The sequence below is a fragment of the Canis lupus genome, chromosome 3 (assembly GCF_048164855.1).
Source record: "Canis lupus baileyi chromosome 3, mCanLup2.hap1, whole genome shotgun sequence".
NCBI classification, from domain to species: Eukaryota; Metazoa; Chordata; class Mammalia; order Carnivora; family Canidae; genus Canis; species Canis lupus.
Genome location: NC_132840.1, coordinates 18,905,451 through 18,917,834, shown reverse-complemented (window position 1 = coordinate 18,917,834; position 12,384 = coordinate 18,905,451).

Below are 12,384 nucleotides of genomic sequence, written 5' to 3'. Positions count from 1 at the left end.
TAGTTGTTTCACCAAAGCAACCAGTAAACTAGGGGGAAAATGACCAGAAACCAACAATTTCTGAACTCTGTGTTATGCATATACTTTACTACAATAAAAATTGTATGCAGACTCCAAACTCTTCCCTTGGCAGTTCTGATTCAGAAGGGTTGCGTGGGTTGGGAATGTGCACTCCAGGTTTTTCTTGCCTTCCAACGAGGAGGTGAGAAATGCTGCCAGATTCTAGCCACGTGCTCCCTTTGCAAGATGCAAAGTGAGAGGCCCTGAACTCTCCTTGCTCTTCCCCTTGTACCGCTTTGTGACATGAGGTGCTCAGCACACCTGTGCTGAAGGAATAAAGGGGGAGATGGGACTCACAAAATGACTTGAGATTCAGGTGACCTCCCACCTTCTCCCTTTCTGCAGGTGCAGTTCTTGGTTGCCTGACAAGCACGCCACACCTCTGTGCTGTGTCCAGCCTACCTGGAACTGGCTGCTTTTGGCCAAAGGGCTGGTTCCGCAATCCATGCAGTTGGGCCAAGTTACCTAATCTTTTAGCACAAAATAGCCATTTGCTATTGAAAATCTAGGGGTGCCTGGGTGGCTCAGTTAAGAGTCTGCCTTCAGCTCAGGTCATGACCCTGGGGTCCTGAGATCGAGCCCCATGTCAGGCTCCCTGCTCAGAGGGAAGCCTGCTTCTCCCTCTCCCTCTGCCCCTCCACCCCACTCATGCTCTCTCTTGCTCACCCTCTTTCTCTCTCTCTCACTCAAATAAATAAATTGAATCTGAAAGAAAAAGAGACGAAAGAAAGAAAGAAAGAAAGAAAGAAAGAAAGAAAGAAAGAAAGAAAGAAAAAGAAAATATAAGCAGAGATGGAGTCAACTAGACCATGGCATTTCTGAGCTGTGCAAATTCCTAAGATGTTAACCCTCTATTTTAGAACTCGGTGCACCAGGAAAGATAGCTTTGTTTCTGAATCAAATAATTATGGCTGGGGCGAAACCTAACTCACAACAAAGAAATTACACATAGCAAAGTGACCCGGGTGAGTGTCTTTCAGCCAACAAGGGGTTTAGTGGCTGTAATTTGCAATGCTTATTTTTTTAACAGAGCTGGTTGAAGCATGCAAGCAATTAAAAAATTCTTCATTACTAATATGTAGGATTTTAATCCCAGTGAATATTCTAGATGTCTTTTCCTCCAGTGTTCCATGGAGCCTTGCTACAGATCTAAAAGTAAAATACTGTCTTGCCAGTACATATTTTAAATTTTTGTTATGAGAAGGAGTCGTGGTGCACCCATAAGCATCCCCTACGTGCTAGTGTCCTGAGTAGCTAATAGAGGTTTGAAGTGCTGCCCAGCTTTGAGGAGGAATTATTTGCTGTGTTGTTGGGACAATTATAACACCACCACTGAGTTGTGGTCAAGTAACTTCTATAGGGATTTTGCTTCTAGGTGTGTTCAACACTGGGATAATGATGGATATTACCTGCCACCCTCATTAATTAAGTTACTCAAAGACGGTCTTTTTTTCTTTTTAAGATTTTATTTATTTGTTTGACAGAGAGGAAGAGCATGAGCACAAGCAAGAGGAGTGGGAGCCTCCCTGCTAGGCAGGGAGCCTGATGCAGGACTCGATCCCAGGACCCTGGAATCATGACCTGAGCCAAAGGCAGATGCTTAACCAACTAAGTGCCCCCAAAGACAATCATTCTTAACAGTTAATTGCTCCTATTTGTTGACCGTTCACTATGTGTAAAACTGCCTGTATTTCTTAAGTTCATTTAGTTCTCTCAATGATTTTTAAAAGTAGATACATTTATTACCTCTAGGTTCCATGTGAGGAAATGGAGGTTTAGAGAGATGGAACAACTTGCCCAAGGTCCTTCATTTAGGAAGTGGCAAAGCTGGGATTTGAGCCATGTTCACTCGAACCCAGACACCAAACTCTTGCCTGCCATGCCTGCAACGTTTTTTATTGTTTTAGCATGGGCATGTATTCAAGGCCATATGTCACCCAACCACTATTTGCAATTAAAATGCTATTTTATTTGTTGCAAAAAAACACATACCTGTACATCATGACTTGTGCTGCACAAACTCACAGTAAGTTCTATCAACAGGCAAAGCATTTTACCATATAAATGCACGCATAGTGGGGCTGGCATGTGTATGTGTATGTAGGTCAGTTAAGGAGTATGGCACATTAGAGCCTTAATAACCCATAGAACATCGTCTAAGAATAGTTGATTTGTTTTTGCTCCTAATCATAAACTGGCATTGGTCGTGCTGAACACGTGCTAATCTCCTCTCCCCAAGTAGCTTTTTAAATCCTATCTTGGGAGCAGAGCCCAAGGATCACCCTCTGCTGACTGACATTTGCCTCCTCTGCAGTCTTTTACACCATTCTGGGTACCTATGGAGCGTGAGCCTAATAAAAACCTGCCAAAGTAATGAAAATGCAAAAGCTCCCCTTCAATGATTAAATTCTCCAGAATTTAACAGAAACGTGAACCTTTTTCAAAGCCCTTCAGAGGGAAGGTTTCTATATGCCCTGGGAAGACCTGAGACCTTTGGCCCAAGTGGAAAATAAGGATTTGGTGGTGGCTGTTCAAGGCATTTACTTGCACTGCCTTGGGTGGGATCCACCTTTTATTTTCAACGTGATTTAGAACCAATCCGCCACTCCTCTATAAGGTGGAGATAAGGCCTTTCCTACTCCTCTCGCAGGGGAGCTTGTGTCCGGAAGCGGCGTGGAGGCCCCTTTGTAGCCAGCAAAGCACCATGCACATAGATTCTCTTAACTAATAGCTGGGGAAGGTGGAAGGATGTTGGAGGGGGAGCCAGTGAGGTACAGAAATAGATGCAAACTCCTAGCTGAGTTTGAGGCACTTGAGTGGAATTCTCACTAAGCAATTAGCGATACAAGACTGGAATGTGAATACTGAATACTCAGAGAAGGTAGAAATGTTTCATTGATTCATTGCCTTATAATAGGTGCCAGTTTGTTTACTGTGGTTTCAATAAATACCTCAGTTCAGTGATGTTTTGAGCTTGAAAGTAAAGTTCTGGAGACTTTTTTTTTTAAGTAGGAGAGCAGATTACATTAGGTCAGAGAAAAAGCGGTAATCGGTGCCTGTCTGCTTTACATTTTGTTGTATTTAAACAATCACAATTGTGTGTCTTTGTTCTAAACTATGCAGGCTGAAAAACCAACTCAAAATGGAATATCAGTCAAGCTCTTAATTCTATATACTCAGAATACCCCTTTCGAGTTTTAAAAGTAACTATACAGGGACGCCTGGGTGGCTCAGTGGTTGAGCGTCTTCCTTTGGCTCAGAGATGGTCCTGGGTCCCGGAATCGAGTCCCACATCGGGGTCCTGGGTGGTACAGTCGGTTAAGTGTGACTCTTGGTTTCGGCTAAGGTCATGATCTGGGAGTTGTAGAATCGAGCCCCTCATTGGGCTCTGCACTCAGCAAGGGATTCTCTCTTCCTTTCCCTCCCCGCTGCCAACAGGCTTGTGCTCTCTCTCTCTCCCTTTCTCAAAAAAGTGCATCATGATGATGTACTGATTATTCGTATATATTCCTTATTTGCTGACATAGGGCAGTGTGCCAGTATATAATGTGGTGACTACCTGTTGCAGTTTGGCCAGGACAGTTCCATTTATATTCTTGTAGTCTCATCCTAATTTTTAATAGTGCCCCCTTTCATTTATGAATGTGTCCCATTTCATATAATAAATCAAGTGGTCACCCTATACAAAAGGTGTGAACATTTTATAAAGAAATAAATATTTTTCCATAATATATGTACTAGAAGCTATTATTGAGTGGGTTTTAAGGGCAAAAAATCATTTTGTACATGTACAGTGGAATCTAGTAGGAAATCCTAAATTCTGAGCATGCAGCAACATTCTACCAATCCTGAAATATCGGTATAAAATTCCCTGGTTAGAGGAAATTTTATGTATATGTGTCTGTCCGTGATTCTTTGATGTAGCTAGCTGCGAAACACATTTACTGGTGGAAGAGAAGGTAATTTGACGTGTGGGAGTGTACAAGCAAACTCTGGCACTGTATTTCATTGAGTACTGGGAACTAAGAAAGCAAGCCACAATGCAAAATATATTTGGAGGAAGTTTTCTGCAGTACAGGCAAAATAAAGCAAATCTCGGTAAAACTTGGTAAAGTCATGTAGCAAGCTATACCTCATCTGAATAAATTGCTCTGCCAGTAGCCATTGTGCATGTAGAAAAATAAATATTTCAGTAAATATTGGTACAAATTATGCAGCACAATGATACACTTGAAAGAATTCCATATCAACCTTGTGAATGCAGTAAAATAAACTATTTTGCAGAATACTGTAGGAGGCAAGCAACAAGGAAAACATTTCAGTGAATTCAAATGGAACTTGATAGTTCAGTAAATAAAGCAACACGATTCCGAAAGTATTTGTGAAATGCATCATAAATGTTTTACTCTTCATTTTCTCAGAACCTAAAGAGCCATCTGTACTCCCTGAGTATAGGTAATTCTCCCTATAATTGGCCATCATTGCATTGGTAGTAGAGTCAACAGTAGCTTCAAAAGATGCATTGTCCTTCTCAATAGCATGGTGGTTATTCCAGTGATTCCACTAGATCTCAAACTTGGGAAACGTAAGAGGCCTGACGCTCCCCAGACGTGCAAAGAGCTCTTGTTCTAGGCGCTTGTGAGAACCTTACTCCCTATCTGTGGTTGTGCTCCATCCAACTCTCCCACCTCCCCATCAAAGTCCCCAGTGTGACTCCTAGGGTGAGGTCTGGGAGTTGGGAGGTCTAATGCCCGATTGCCTTCCTGCCCCCACCCTGGACACACACATTGGGCTGAACCAGGCTCCTAGGGAGAAGCCACAGCAGGTCAGCTTGCCTTTGTTTTGCGGCACCGCTGACTTCAACGTGTGATGCTTTTTGATACCATGGCGGCATGGAATGGGTGGTCTCTAGGACCCTAAGTGAAGTAGATCTACGTAATCCTTCTTAGTTAGGAGCCCCATGGTATGCCATGGTGTGCATACCCTCTGTGGATGGAGCCATTGCCTTGGCGGTGCTTATTCAGCTTTGCACTTTGCCACTTCATCAAACTGCACGGCTGTGAAGGCTCTCGTACACATCTCCAAATGAGTCTCGACGGTAGACACCCAGAAGTGGAACTGAAATTCTAATAGATTCTTTCATGTCAGATATGCATGTAGCTGCTCATTTAAAAAACTATCTCAGAGTAGCTTAAAGAAGCAGGGGTGGGTGGTTCTCACGCCTGCAAGGAGTCCAGAAGTCAGCAGGTGTAGGATGGTGACCTCAGGGACCAGGCCCCATCTTCCCACACTTCATTCTAATGATTCTTGCTGAGTGATTCTTGCACTTCTAAGTGTCATTATAGGCAAGAAGGAGAGAGAAGATAAACAAGGTCAAAGGGAATGCCAAATTCTGTTCCTTTTAAAAAGTCTTCCAGAAAGCCTATTCAGTGGCTTGTTTTTACACACCCTGGCCAGAATGGAGACCTCATAGCTATGCCTAGACCAACACTGGAAGGTGGTGTGTGTGTGTGGCTGGGGGGGAGGGGGGGGCGGTGTGGTTGGCCACCTAGTTCACTTGTTTTCTGAAGTGGCCACACAAGCCAGAGTTGCTAGCTCCCTAAAACCATTGTCACAATATCCTCACCTTTGAATTTTTGCCAACCTGATGAGTAAAACATGGTTTATTGTTATTTTTTTGATTTTACAGTTCTGTGATTGCTACTAAAGATAGCATTTTGTGAGGTACTCATTAGACCTTTGGGTTTTGCAGGTGAGTTACATGGTCCTAGTTTTTCCCACTCCTCTGTCAGGTTGCTCATTGTTGTATGGATTTGTAGGATGTATTCTGGGTGATAGATTTTACCAGATGAGACTTGGGTAGGTTCTTGAACACTTGCCTTTTAATTTTGTTCTCGTTGTCTTTTTAGTTATGCAGTACTTCTAATTTAGATGCTCATCCATCTTTTTGGTGGTTTTTTCTTTTGATGTTTGCAAAAGTCCCATTCCAAAGGGGGAAAATAAAACCCGAGTTTTTTTTTTTTTTTTTTTTTGGTAATTTTAAAGTTCTGGTTTTTACCACCCACCCACCCCCACTTTTATCTGGTATTTAGTTTTATGGTGTGTAGTAAATCTGTAACTTGGGGTTTTCTAAATGACCAAGTCTCTCAACATAATTGGATTACTCATCCTACTAAACTCTCTGCCCTTCCTCTACTCTTCTCTCCCCTCCTCTCATCTCCCCCTCCTCCTGGGTCCCTCTCACCCCTCCCTCAAGTTGATCTATTCGGATCTTTTACTGTGGAGATAACATAGTTTCAGTTATTATGGATTTATAAGGTCTTCTGTATTTGCTAAGACATAGGTCCCCCTTTTGATTTCTTTTCAAAATTGCCAGGCTATTATATACATTATTCATGTGACTTTTGAAATCAGCTTATAAGATTCTATGAAAATCCTCCCTTCAGTTCTGTTTCTTGCTCACAGACCTGGGCACTCCACTTGGGGCCACCTGCAGCCCTGTCCTGCCCCAGGTTGTCCCTGCTGACCACCTCTTGGGTACTCAGGGCACAGCAGGCATACCTTCCATTATCAGGTCTGAAAACTCGGAGTGGGCAGTTGTAAATAAATGCCTTGTGGCTTTTGTTGTGAACCCTTAAGGAAATCCAAATACAAATGGACCCCTGTGGTTCAAACTCCAGATGTTCAAGGGTCAGCTGTAGTTCTCTCACTCCTCCCCCCATGGCTTGGTCGATATTTGTAAATATGCTTAAACAAAAGCTGTACCCTCCACGTGCAGAGTTCAGGTGTGTTTGTAGTGTTTGTAGGAACATGCGTGTGCTCTTGATCAAACTTGTGACTTATATTATCCAGATTCCCTTTGTTCTTACTTTGTCACTTGAAGTTCTAATTTTCTAAGAGAGGACTCTTTGTCCCTAACTACAATTGTAAACTTGCTTTTCTCCTCCAATCATCTGCTTTATGTTTTTCAGAGCTATAGGCTGTGAGAAGCATCAGAGTTTGTGTCTATTGCAGTTTGTTGGGGCAATGTTCTTGTGACTGATGTAAAATGTTACGATTAAATGCCTTGCATTGCAATGCATCTGCTATTAAGCTACTCCAGCTGTGTTTTTATTAGAATTTTCCTGGTACATCTTTTTTATATAACTTTACTTTTCTTTCCTTTTTTTGAAAATAAAATTGAAAAAAAAAAAAAGAGAGGTGCTCCTGGGTGGCTCAGTGGTTGAGCAGCTGCCTTTGGCTCAGGTTATGATCCTGGGATCCTGGGATTGAGTCCCACATCTGGCTCCCCCCAGGGAGTCTGCTTCTCCCTCTGCCTATGTCTCTGCCTCTCTCTGTGTATCTCTCATAGTAAATAAATAAAATCTTAGGGGAAAAATGAGAAAAATAGATGCAAAATGAACAAACCTAAAAAAATTTTTTGAATATTTATTTTAGAAAGAGAGCTAGAGTGCATGTGTATAGGGGGCGGGGAGGCAGGCAGGAGGAGAGGGAGAGAGAATCCCAAGCAGACTGTGTGCTGAGCACCAAGTACACGACGACACAGGGCTCCATCCCAGGACCCACCCTGAGATCACGCCCTGAGCCCAAACTGAGAGTGGGAGGCTCTCCCGACTGAGACACCCAGATGCTCCTTTAAAAATTTTAAAGAGCAGGGAAGAGTTTTATTTGAACCCAAGTTAGGACAACTGCCTGGGGTACACATCTTCACAAAGAAGAGAGTGCACTAGGGATGGAACTTTCTTTTGATGGAAAGTTATATATGTTTTGTTTTTTTTAAGATTTTATTTATTTGACAGAGCACAACAGGGTGAGCAGCAGAGGGAGAGGGAGTAGCAGGCTCTCTGCTGAGCAGGGAGCCGGATGTGGGGCTCAATCTCAGGACCTCAGGATCATGCTCTGAGCAGAAGACAGATGGTTAACCAACTGAGCCACCAGATGTCCCTTGTTTTGTTTTACATAAAGAGTTACAAATCATCATGAGGAAGGACATTCCAGAAAGTTGCCAGGGAGGGGTCGGGTGTGTGTGTGTTTATATTTGGAATGCTCCTTTTCGGTTATTATTTTTTAACATGTGCTCATGGCAGAAATAGAGCCCATACTTTGAGGTTTTGCTGAATCATTTGGACCCAGGTAAATATTAAAGTATAGCTTGCCTGACCCCAGGAGCAGGACTCACAAATGTTAAAAGTTGAAAATTTCCTTTCTCCTATAATGGCATTTTCTCACTCCCCAGAAATATTAGCTGCTAACATTTTGTACTAGTTCTTTTGGTCTTCATCTCCGTTGGTCTCTCTTCTGACTCCTCTTCTCCCCTCACCCTCCCCAGGCCCTCTCCCTCATTTATTTTTCATTATTACTATTCTTCTGTGTAAGTGTTCCCCCATGGGCCAGAAAGATGGGATATGCCTGGATCCAGTTGTGGCAGAGCAAGCCCACTGTTACCTTGTGCCAAGCAGAGCAAGACTTTCAGTGTTTCAAAGAGAAATAATGTCTACGACTGAGCTAAACTGTCCCTATCTCTGTCACATCACCTTTGCCTTCCCCCTGACTCCATCGTTGACTTTTAGATGCTCTTTTCAATCCGTTTTTATGCTTTTACCTGCCCATCTATATGCCTGCTACAAGCAGTATAGCATGCGGTTTGTGTCTGGTCTTTAGAATGTGTGTAATATATGGTATCACTGGATGTGCATTGCTCTGCGTGTTGCGCTCCTCAAATAGTGTGTAAATGTGTCAGTGTGATGCATCCGTGCTCTGCCACACTGATTCACCCTCCATACTATCCCATCTTACAGATTTCCTACATTTTCCTCTATGTCCTTCTACCAATTAATTCCATTTTTTCCTTCGCTACATCCATGTGTTTTTAGCTTTTCACTCAGCTTGTGAGATCCATCCATGTTGTTATGTGTTGTCATAGCTCAGTCATTTGTCATCACTGTATCTGCTCCATTGTGTAAACACATTCAGTTTACCAGTTCTGCAGTAGATGGACAAGAAGACTCTTCTGTGTTTGATCGTTGTGAATAGCAGTACTGCGGACTCTGGTACGTGCCTTGTGGTGTGCAATGTGCATGCATTTCAGTTAGGTATATATTTAGGAGTGGAACTGCTGGGTCATAGGGTATACATATGGTTAACTCAGTAGAGAATGTCAGATATCTTTATAATTTTATACAATTTATACAACAAGCAATGTGCCAGCTGCTCTGCATTCTTGCCAACAGTTGGTAGTATTATTAGGCTTTAAATTTTTTCCTAAAAATTGTGTAGCAGAATTTTATTGTGGATTTAACTTACCTTCCTCTTACGAATAATGAGTGAGCATCTTTTCATACACTTATCAGCCATTTGGATATCCTCTCGTAAGTTGCTTATTCATGAAACTTGCCCTTTTTTGAATGAATTGTCTCTTGCCTATTGATTTGGAAGGAGGGAGCCCTATTTTGACCAAAGCTCTTTGTCAGATATGTTATTGCTAATACCTTCTCCCACCCTGCAGCTTGCCTTTTTGCTCTTCTGATTGCATCTCTCGATAAACACCGGTGGTGGACTTTAGTGGAGTCTAATTTAGCAGTCTTCCTTGAGGGGTGGTACTTCTGCTGTTTGTTAAAGGAGCTTTTCTCTACTCCACGGTAGTAAATACCTTCTAGAAATGTTACTGTTTTATCTTCTATTTTTGATCCATAATCTTAACTGGACTAGGCTTTTGTGTGTGGTGTAAGGTGGGGGTTAGATTTCATGTCCATTGGTGATACTGATAAAAGCTCACTTAATAGATACAAAACTGGCAAAGTAGTTGATAGCCCGGCAATCAACACTTGACTCTCTCCTGGACATAATTTGCATATCTGGGGACAAGAATCATCTTGATTTACAATGATAAGTGTAGAATCAGATGATCTGGAAATCTGATAGTGTATGTTATGTATTGTTCTTTGAATTATTCTTTGACCCAGTTGCAACATTTTACTGGTTCCCTTGTTAATGAGTTAAATTTTTTGACACGTGTTCATTTTGTATCTTTAGAGAGTTCTAACTTTATCCATTAAAAAAGATAGGCTAGCAGTTCTAATATTCTTTGCCTTTGCTTTTTGCTACTCCTTGTTTATCTTCTAAATAATGGGGTTTGTCATAGGCTGTTTTGGTCGCTAGTGACTAATCCAATCAGTGGCTGAGGGTTAGGGGTGGGACAGTCCTAGGATACACAACGTGGCTTCCGGTTCACCAGGCACTGTTGGCAAGAAAATACAACGACTGATAATTCTAGCATGTCCTATCACTTAGTTGAGAAATAAAAGTGCGTATAATAACCTCATTGCCCCTCTAGCACCAAATAATCTTCCAAAGATTGACAAACTGAAGAGAGTCACGTATTCATCGTGTAAACTCAGGTTGTTGTTGTTTTTTTTTAAGAATTTATTTATTTATTCATGACAGACAGAGAGAGGCAGAGACATAGAGGGAGAGGCAGGCTTCTCCCAGGGACTTGATCTTGGGACAGGGATCATGCCTTGAGCCAAAGGCAGACGCTCAACCGCTGAGCCACCCAGGTTTCCCTGAAGTCCGGTTTTTAAATTGAGTGACTTTTTCTTGAAAGGAAGATAGATCAGTAACCTAGAAGAAAAGTGTAAGGCGATAGAAAAACACATTTTAGGAGCACCTGGGTGGCTCAGTGGTTGAGAGTCTACCTTCGGCTCAGGTCATGATCCCAGGGTCCTGGGATCGAGTCCCCCATCGGGCTCTCCGCAGGGAGACTGCTTCTCCCTCTGTGTCTCTGCCTCTCTGTATCTCTCATGAATAAATGAATAAAATCTTTTAAAAACCCCTGACAATTTACTACTGTTATTTTTTACAGCGTGCAAGCAGGGGTGGAGGGGTGCAAAGTGGATAGAGAGAATCTTAGGCAGGCTCCATGCCCAGCATAGAGCCCAATCCAATGTTTGATCTCAGGACCCCTGAGATCATGACCTGAGTTGAAATCAAGAGTTGCTCTCTTAACTGACTGAGCCACCCAGGCGCCCAAAACACACATTGTAAGAAAAGAATTGTAACTGTACCTTTCTCACAGCTGAAGTATTTATTGTTTTATATGGGAGCAAAAAAAAAAGAAAAAAAACAACAATGACACAATAATTCGGGGCAGATTGCTGTATTTAGACCAAATCTTTATTTTTTAAAAATGTGATACAGCCATTTAATTTTTACATTAACAGTAGTCAATATTTGTGTGACTCATTCACATGATTTTCTGTGTACAAGCACACAGTTTATATAAAAAATAAATTAAGCTTTAATAATGAAACACAGGTTTACAAATGCAGCTTTTTAAAGTCTACTGAAAAATAAGAAATGTAGAAATTTCTGAGAGACAAGATTATTGCAGAATCTGGTTCTTCAAGAAGAAAATATTTCAGAAAGGACAAAACCTGAGAGAAATCACAGAGTGTTTTTCAAGTGCCAATTTTGTCATCCTGCATATTTCTTAAACTACTTTATTAACTTTCCATTGGCCAGAGTATGGCTTTTTAGGGTGGTCTCCAAAAAAGTTAGCAGCCACCCAAGTTGAAAGTTAACTTAATTTTTTTAAGTACACTTCATACCCAGCATGGTGCCCAATGTGGGGCTTGAACTCACAACCCCGAGATTAAGACCTGAACTGAGATGAGTTGGATGCTAAACTGACTGAGCCACGTAGGTGCCATGAAAACTAACTTTATTCATTTTAAATTTGCTAAAAGGGCTGAGGCCTCTTTTAGCCATCCTTCTCAGATCCAAGTGCAACTCATCACTTAGCAGCCGTACATCAGCCACCTTAAAATTTAACGTTCCGAGACCTCTTTGGTGAATTTTGAAAATCTGAGTATTCCCCTGCACATTTTTAAACTGATATCTAAAATTTTTCATCGTAAATAGTTGGGAAGAATTCAAGTTGCCAGCATGTTGGAGATAATGCATCTTTAAATAAAATGGTTACATTCCTCTTTAAGTCGAGCCTAGAGGTGCTAAATACAATAGCTGATAGACACTATCACCTATTCAAAAATTACAGGAATAAGGCAATTTTTGATGATAGGAAATACCACCCTTTTTTGTTTTACTCCTTGAATGTGTGTTTTTACTCTACTTTCCTTCAAAATTTTAGCCTATTGATGTTCGGCTTTTATATTGTTTGTTTGCATATTTTATCACATTTCTATAATAGCCAATAAATCATTAGGCTTTATGTATTTGAAACTTCTGGATTGCATTTGATCAATAAGCTAATATAGTGCAAATTTTAATAATTAAACATACTAAAATTTCATTGGCAATGTATCA